Raw genomic sequence first — 8,463 nt, forward strand, 5'->3', positions numbered from 1 at the left:
ATTAAGTTGTAGTTGTAGATTTATATTGTAGTTGTATAGTTTTATGTTGTATTATTTTACTTATATTGTAGTTGTATGGTTTTATATTGTATTGTAGTTAATAGTTAGTTTCTTTGGTATTTTTGCTAGATGAATGTATGTTATAATTATTTAATTTAGATAATAGTTTGAAAAAGATATTTAATTCAAAATAAAATGCATGAATATGATTGAAGATTGATAATTAAAAAGGCCTAAAAAAACTTTATACAATTTTGAACCCAATGTATACGATTTCTATATCAAAATAGCATAACTAAAAAAATTTGGACCGAGGTTTAAACCGGCCCAAACCGTTAATCCAATCCAAACTGACCAATGATCATCGGTTTGGTTTGGTTTCGAATTGAATATGACGGTCGGTTTGATTTGGTTTCATACCCAATCCAAACCGAATTTATCAATTCGGTTTAAAAAAATTCATAAAACCAAACCGACCCATACCGATCCATCCCTAAGGAGAATGATGAAAACCATGAGTAAAAAACCAAGGAAAGAAAGAAAGAGTTTTTGCTCGTTTTGAATGGAAAGCTTTGCAAAAAACAAAATGATATACTGGACAAAGGAAAAAATAAAATAAAGAATATACACATCATTTGCAATTTTCACTAAGATTAAAATGGATATAATTGGATAAAAAAAAAAAAAAGATCATGAAAACAGATGGATAAATATCCTTAAAACCCTACAAACAATGGTATTGGATCAAATTTCCCCCAAAAGAACTCCTATCATCGAAAGCCGGTCAAAGCCCCAAAAAAAGTGATTTTCGAAAATAAATTCATTAATGAAGGAATTCTAGCCATCCAACAGAAATTTGTTTTTTATATGTGAATTTATGGACGAGTTTGAATTTATTAATCCTCATACAAAATAGTTGTTGGTTTGGAAAAATAATTGAACATGAACAACAATGTCGTTCGCATCCCAAAAGTGAAAAAGAAAAGAAATAAAAAAAGGAAAAACGTAATTTTGTAGCTTACATAGCGAAACACGTCGTCTTCTACATAAGAAAACTTGACTACTGTTTACCAGGAAAAAAAGAATTAAAGGAAAAAGAAAACTTGACCATTTTTGTAGAAGAAAACAAATAAAGTGACCACCATGTTCTTGAAACAAGTGAACCGTCGTCCTCCACGTCATCTTCTACATGAAGCTTTTAAACACTGTTCCCTTCCCTGTGCGCCATTATTATTCATTCATATATATATATATATATATATTTTTAATTATTCATTCATATATTTTGTCCATTAATAATATTATACAAAATATAGATTAGATAAATATATTAACAGAGAGAGGTGTTTAAATCCATAAGCAGAGAACTGAAACATCTATTATATTGCTAAGTTCTTTTCCTTCTTTCACTTTCAGACCAAGAACCCATTTGAGTTATCACCTTCAAAAATCGAATTCCAGCCATTTCTCTGAAAACAAAAAAAAAATATATATATATATATATATATATATAGTTTTGAGAGATGGGTTCTGATCATCACCACCATATAGTGATGCTTCCATTCATGACTCTTGGCCATCTCATACCATTTCTAGAACTCGCAAAGCAAATCAAGCAGAGAACAACCGGCTTCACCATCACCATTGCCAGCACCTCTCTCAACATCCAGTACCTCCAATCCACCATTTCTTCTTCTTCTTCAATTTCATCATCCTCCGGCGAGTCCACCATCGACTTTGCCGTCCTACCTTTCAACAGCTCCGACTATGGCCTCCCACCCAATACAGAGAACACCGAGAACGTCCCGCTCACCGAAATAGGAGAATTCGTCAGTGCATCTCTAAATCTCGAAGCTCCTGTCCGTAAACTCATCGCTGATATTACCGCAAGAGAAGGCACAGCACCTCTTTGTATAATATCGGACCCGTTCTTCGGTTGGGCGACCAATGTTGCTGAGAGTCTTAACACTGTCAATATCACTTTCACCACCGGTGGTGCTTATGGTACCTTGGCTTACATCTCGCTGTGGCTTCATCTCCCTCATTTTCACACCGATTCCGAGGAATTACAGTTCTTGGTTTCCCGGAAAGATGTAGATTTCATCGATCTCAGCTTCATCCATTTATGAGAGCAGCAAATGGGAAAGACTTGTGGTCCAGATTTTTTCAGCCACAGATTTCGCTCTCTTTGAAATCTTCTGGTTGGTTAACGAACACAGCTGAAGAAATTGAACCATTTGGGATGGAGATCCTCAGGAACTATATCAAGCTTCCATTGTGGTCCATTGGTCCTCTTCTTCCTCAATCAGCTCTCAAAAAATCATCATCAACTTCTGGTTCGAGTATTTCTACACAACGAACTGGGAAAAAATTAGGAATTCCTGCAGAAGAATGCTTCCAATGGCTGAATCTTCAGAGACCTAATTCTGTTTTATACGTTTCTTTTGGTTCTCAGAGCACAATCAGAGCAACCCAGATGATGGAATTAGCTAAAGGTTTGGAAAAGAGTGAGAAAAATTTCATCTGGGTAGTTAGACCCCCATTGGGTTTCGACATTAAAGGAGAGTTCAGATCAGAATGGTTACCAGAAGGGTTTGAAGGAAGAGTCAGAGGAAATAAACAGGGCTTGGTGGTGAGAAGCTGGGCACCCCAGTTGGAGATCTTGTCCCATGAATCTACTGGAGCTTTTCTTAGCCATTGTGGATGGAATTCAGTGGTGGAGAGCTTGAGCCAAGGAGTTCCAATCATGGGTTGGCCAATGGCTGCTGAGCAAGCATATAACTCGAAGATGTTAATGGAGGAAATGGGTGTGAGTGTGGAGCTGACAAGAGGTGTTCAGAATGAGATTGTGGGTGAGAAAGTGAAGGAATTGATTGAAATGGTGATGGATGAAAATGGGAAAGGAGGAGAGATGAGGAAGAAAGCTGGTGAGATTAGAGAGAAAATAAGAGCAGCAGTGAGATATGAAGGAAATGAGGTTGGATCTTCTGTTAAAGCCATGGATGATTTCTTGAATGTTTTGGAAAATAGACAGGAAAGAGAATCCAAAATTCAAGTAGTTTAATATGGAGAAGACATTGATGAAACTTTTGTTAATCTTTTATATGTCACACGCGTTATGAACTTTTATGCTTTTCTAGAAGTAAATTTAGACAAATGAAAGAAAGTGAATTTGTCATTCTTGTTTTGCTTATTTTACCGTTCAATTGTTACCGGTCTCTTGCTTTGGAAGAACACTCCTAATGGAATTCATTTTTATCAGAAAGTCTCTCTTTTATTGCTTGGAGAGAGAATATCATTTCATTGGAAAGGATGGATTTCTTTTTCTTTTTCATTTAATTATTTTTGGTTTGTAAAAGATTATGTATATGTATAGGTGTATAAATCGTTTATACTTTTTCAATTTTCTTCTAATTCACCTAGCATAATTCATAAAAATAAGCCCATGTATTACTTAGATCAAATTTAAGGCTTTTTTTAAAAAAAAAAAAATAATAATAATAATAATAAAGAAAATCAATGCTATGTAATTGAATAATTTTATAAAAATAGAATTTCAGTTTTTGATTGATAAAATTATCAAAAATGATAAATGAATCTATTTTGTTAACTTATTAAAAGTAAAGGGAGATCAATGATAATTTTAAAAAATATAGGGTTTAAATATAATTGAGGTAAAATTAAAATGGTGTAAAATGAAATTTGCCTTGTATAAAAATTGAGCATCTTCCCCTAAGTGTTTGATTACCTTTTCTAGGGCATTTCCCTAATGATTCCTAGCAACCATTTTAATTAAATATAGGAGCATTTTTAATTAAATATAGTGTTTAGTAAATCTACAGAGTTTATATTCTTTAATCATTTATTCCTTACAAAAGTTAGAATATGAGAAGTAGTAGGGTAACTTCTCAGATTCTACTTTCAGCATAATTAGAATTTTAAAATTAAAATTACTATGATATCTTTCAACTAATAATATAATTTGTTTTACCAATTTATAAATAGTAATAATATACATATATCTATATATATAATAAAATAATTATTCATATCTATTTTAATCATTATATCTAACTAAAACAGTTAAGTAGGATTTTACCAAATGCTTAAATTATAATTTATAACTTTTAGCAATTTTAAAATATTAGTTTACTAAATACTAATCAGATAATCAGATTATCAGAAGAATTAATTGTTGTTTCAGTAGAACTTTTACTAATTCTTTCATAACCTTCACAACCCCAATCTAAGCCATCCTATTTTGAGATAGTTTTTTATTCTACTTTCTTTTTTTGAAAAGGCTTTTTAAAATTTACATTTCATTGGTTTCGACTAAAAAGTTTTCTGAAAATCTATACCTTTTCGCAAAACTATCCAAATTAAGCTATTATTGAACCTTAAAATAGAGATCATTGCATTTTGTATCTCTAGTTCATAATGACTATTTTAATTTGCCTTTCTAAAATATTACACGTTAGATCTTTAATTGACAACTTTTGTAATTCGGTCGTCCAATTGAATCTTTAGGCTTCTTGTAGTTAGTAGTTCATCCCACACAATTTGCTCAGTATTAAAATGATGTTAAACATATCAGGATATGTAAAATTTTAAAACTAGAACTTTTAAATTGCAGTAAATTGAAATATATTGTGTTTTAGTACCGATCATGTATTGCTTCAAAAATAAATAAATAAATGGAAAAAAGTCGTTAACCATATTCGTTAAAAATTATTCTATGAGATCAGATTTTAACAAATTGTAAATCAAAACCACAATGCACCATGTAAATTATAAAATTTTGAGAAACTTTATGCATGCTTCCACAAGTCTTTGCGTGACAACCTATCTCAAAATTAAAAATTTTGAATTTAAATTTTATTTGTTTTGATTGGAATTGATTAGTTAGATGGTAAATAAGCTCTAAGTTTGATTTTTTATAGGTCAATAAATTTTGGATTGATTAGTACACCATGGCATAAAACTTGTCAATACAAATTAATAAACTAGCAGTATGGATAATTCTAAATTATGATTAAAAATTATCACTATTTATCTGTGTCGAAATCACTCTTTGATTTTGTTATTCAGTGGACCTTAAGCCTATATATATTCATTGGGGAGTGTGTCTAGCAGTAAACAAATTAGAAATATCTAAAAAGTTCCAAAAATCCTCTAGACCCACGACCCTGACCCGACCCAATCCCAACTCACAACTTGTTTAACAAGCTAACTAGGTCAATGCCGATTTAAGCCATCTCCGACCAATGAACGACAACACGCATGGGGTAGCCCAAATCTTGGCAAAGAAAACAACCAAATCCCATGGTCAACCACTACAGTACGCACCAACATTGGTGGTCCAACGTCGATGATGGTGGCCAATGAGTTTCGTTGAAGTTTAGCGATTTCCAGTCATTCTAGGCTGCCGCATATACCCCCTCATATCCATTTTAGACCCTTTGAGTTTAAATTCGACCTCCATTTGTCAAACTTTTTCATAGTTTAAGAATCCATCAACATCAAATTTGGCCAAATCTTGAAGGAGGTTTTCCAAGTAAGTACGCCATCATATTCCTCATCTCTTAGGCTTTTTGTTGATATAAAGTTTGTAAAATTTGAACATCATTTGACAATTTTTTCCATTTTTGGCTCGAATAATTCTAGAAAAATTCAAGCTATATTTGGACACAATGAGACAAAATTAAAGTTGGATTAGTATAATTTGGTGTTCATGGGACCCAATAAATGGTTTAATTTTATTAAATTTGCCTTCAAATGAAAATTCTAATTTTGGATATTGGGTTTTAGGGCTCACTTTATAATTGAACTGTTCAGGATCCAATTTTAGAAATTTTAGAGTTATTAAAATTACTTTGGGACATTGGTATGTATCCAATGTCTTCATTTTAATTTTTGGAGCCTACAAAATATTTTATTATAATTTTAGGTACTTGGACTAATATTGGAGGTAATCCAGTGGGGGAACCAATTTGAGCTCTGATATATAAGTGAACTTTATTTTTTAAAATGGTTTTGGGAATTATGTGTTTGATTATATGTGATAGATAAATTATCCTATTTATTATTATTTTTGAAGTTATTTGAATTATATGCTTTATCACATGCTATGAAATAATTATTTATATACCATATTATGGTATATAAAAAAAATGGTTTGACATAAATAAATTCTAGTTTATAGTTTTACAAGTATATATATATATATACATGTTTTTGTTGGTATATGTGGAGATCTTGTAAAATGATGATTATGGGTATTATTTAAATAGTTATATAAATAAAATGGGTTATAAGTTGGATGCTAGGTTGTGGATGTATTATCTTTTTCCTGCTTCATATAATAGTACTATTTATTTTACTTTATTTATATTTAGATTCATTTACTTTCTTTTAGTATGCTTTGGTGGATTGACATGATACATATGCTTATTTTTGATTTTCTTTATCTTGAGTTGGAACACTTGATTGGCATGACTATGGTTTCAAAATTTCTGTTAAAAGCATTTATTTTTCTCTTTCATACTATTGAGTTATATCCAATTAACGAGGAGGTCATTGAACTCTTGTATTGGTTCAACAGGGTTTTTCTAGGTGAGACCATCTTGGATGCCTAGAAATGGCCCTGTCAAAGCATTAGGTTTTTTTTTTTTTTTATAATTCTTGTAGATCTGCACAATTATGTGCATTGTAGCCTTTCAACATTATTTTTACCTCATAGACATTGTCTCATTCACTTAATTGATTTAATTAAATATCATATTAAGCCGAATCCTTCGCTCATATCTAGATTTTAAGATGCCTTCTAGGCATGGTAGACCTAGATGTCAGTAGAAGCCAGTAGAGGGTATTGGTGAAGCCACGTTAAGGGGTTGAGCATATAGAGAGATTGGCTAAAGTGTGGCAAGGGATATGTGTACTAATGTTAGAAGTCACATAAGGAAGTAGGCTAAAGGGTTAGGTGCACTAACATTTGGGGGCACCATTGATCCATTAATAGTATTGACCTAGTTAGTTGCAGTTGAAAAGATTTTGGAAGAGGGCATGTAATGCCCAATGAGGATAAGGTTAGGATCACCAATTTCCTTTTGGAAGGTGATGCTTGCACTTGGTGAGTTGGTGAGAGAGCGGTATAAGATCATACATAAGAGCAGTTCAGGAGGCCTTTAATGCCGAGTTTTGTCCTCCAATGTACAATCAGACCAAGAGATTCGAGTTTGAGATATTGACTCAGTAGACCACTATTGCAGAGTATGGGAAAAAGTTCAAGGAACTCTCATAATTCAGCTTTTTCATAATTGTTGATAAAGATGCAAATAAGCAGGTTCTTTTTCACCATCCTACTTATCAAGCTCTAAGGAAGGTAGCCTTATAATCTAAGGCTCAGATGCATGGGCCACGATGACAACTCTTGAAGGGTATATCCTTAGGTGATCCTAGTTAAGGGTGGTCTAAGAGAGGCAGTTTCAGCTTTAAGATGTCTAACAGAGATGGAGTAGAAAAGGAAGACACAATTCAAGTAATTGTATATTTCAAGGGGGTATTTGTAGTTATAATACCAGTTAACAGTTTTTTGGTCGCAACGGTGGCTTTCCTCATTCTGGATAGCTCAATAGTTATCAAGGAGGCCATTTTGGTGCTTCATCTCATTCTCCATGTAGCTCTTATGGTAGGTTCCACTCAAAGATGTCCCAAAGTAGCAATAGAAGTTTTGACTAAGGGTAGCATGGTCAGTTCAAAAGAGAATGCCCTCTTCTATTTGGTGGTAAGGCAGCTTTAGGTCTAACGATCCTTATTAGTAGATTGGATCCTATTAGCAGATTAGTTCTAGCTACTTTCAGCATTTAGTGGCACTGGCAAGCAAGTTTTCAAGTAGGATAGGTCGACATTACATCGTTTGGTAGCAAAGCACCAGCATCACCTAGAGGTTAAGAGAATGGTCAGCGGGCACAACCACTGGTCAGAGGTAGAGTCCTTTCGATGACACAGTAGAAGGCTTTAGCGAAACCTAATATGGTTACAAGTATGATATCGATTGTTATGGTTGAAGCTTGCATTCTTATTGATCCTCATGCTATGCATTCTTTAATATCACATAGTCTAGTAGCATGGATGGGTAGAAATCCTATTCCTTTTGATTTGACCAAAGAGGTTTTCAAACCCACGGGAGAGTCATTGTAGCTAACTAAGGTGTGGAAAAGGTGTGTGATCACAATCGAGGGGGACCAAAAGATGAAGGCATATTTGATCTTACTAGAGCTTCAGGATTAAATATTATTTTGGAGATGGATTGGCTTACAGCCAATCATATTTCTGTAGACTGTTTCAATAAGGAAGTCAAATTTAGGCTACCAGGCTTACTTGCAGTTATATTTTGTGAGGAGCGTAGGATAACTTTTCAAACTTGATTTTTATATGTAAAGGACTTTTGGCACACATCATTAA

The 8,463-nt window shown here is 33.1% G+C and overlaps 1 pseudogene; it reads left to right on the forward strand.

The window, feature by feature from the left end:
* Positions 1 to 1,303: 1,303 nt before the first annotated feature.
* Positions 1,304 to 3,310, forward strand: LOC132803326 (UDP-glycosyltransferase 92A1-like; annotated as a pseudogene).
* The last annotated feature ends 5,153 nt before the right edge of the window (positions 3,311 to 8,463 follow it).

This window comes from Ziziphus jujuba, chromosome 3 (assembly GCF_031755915.1).
Source record: "Ziziphus jujuba cultivar Dongzao chromosome 3, ASM3175591v1".
In the NCBI taxonomy this organism is placed as follows: domain Eukaryota; kingdom Viridiplantae; phylum Streptophyta; class Magnoliopsida; order Rosales; family Rhamnaceae; genus Ziziphus; species Ziziphus jujuba.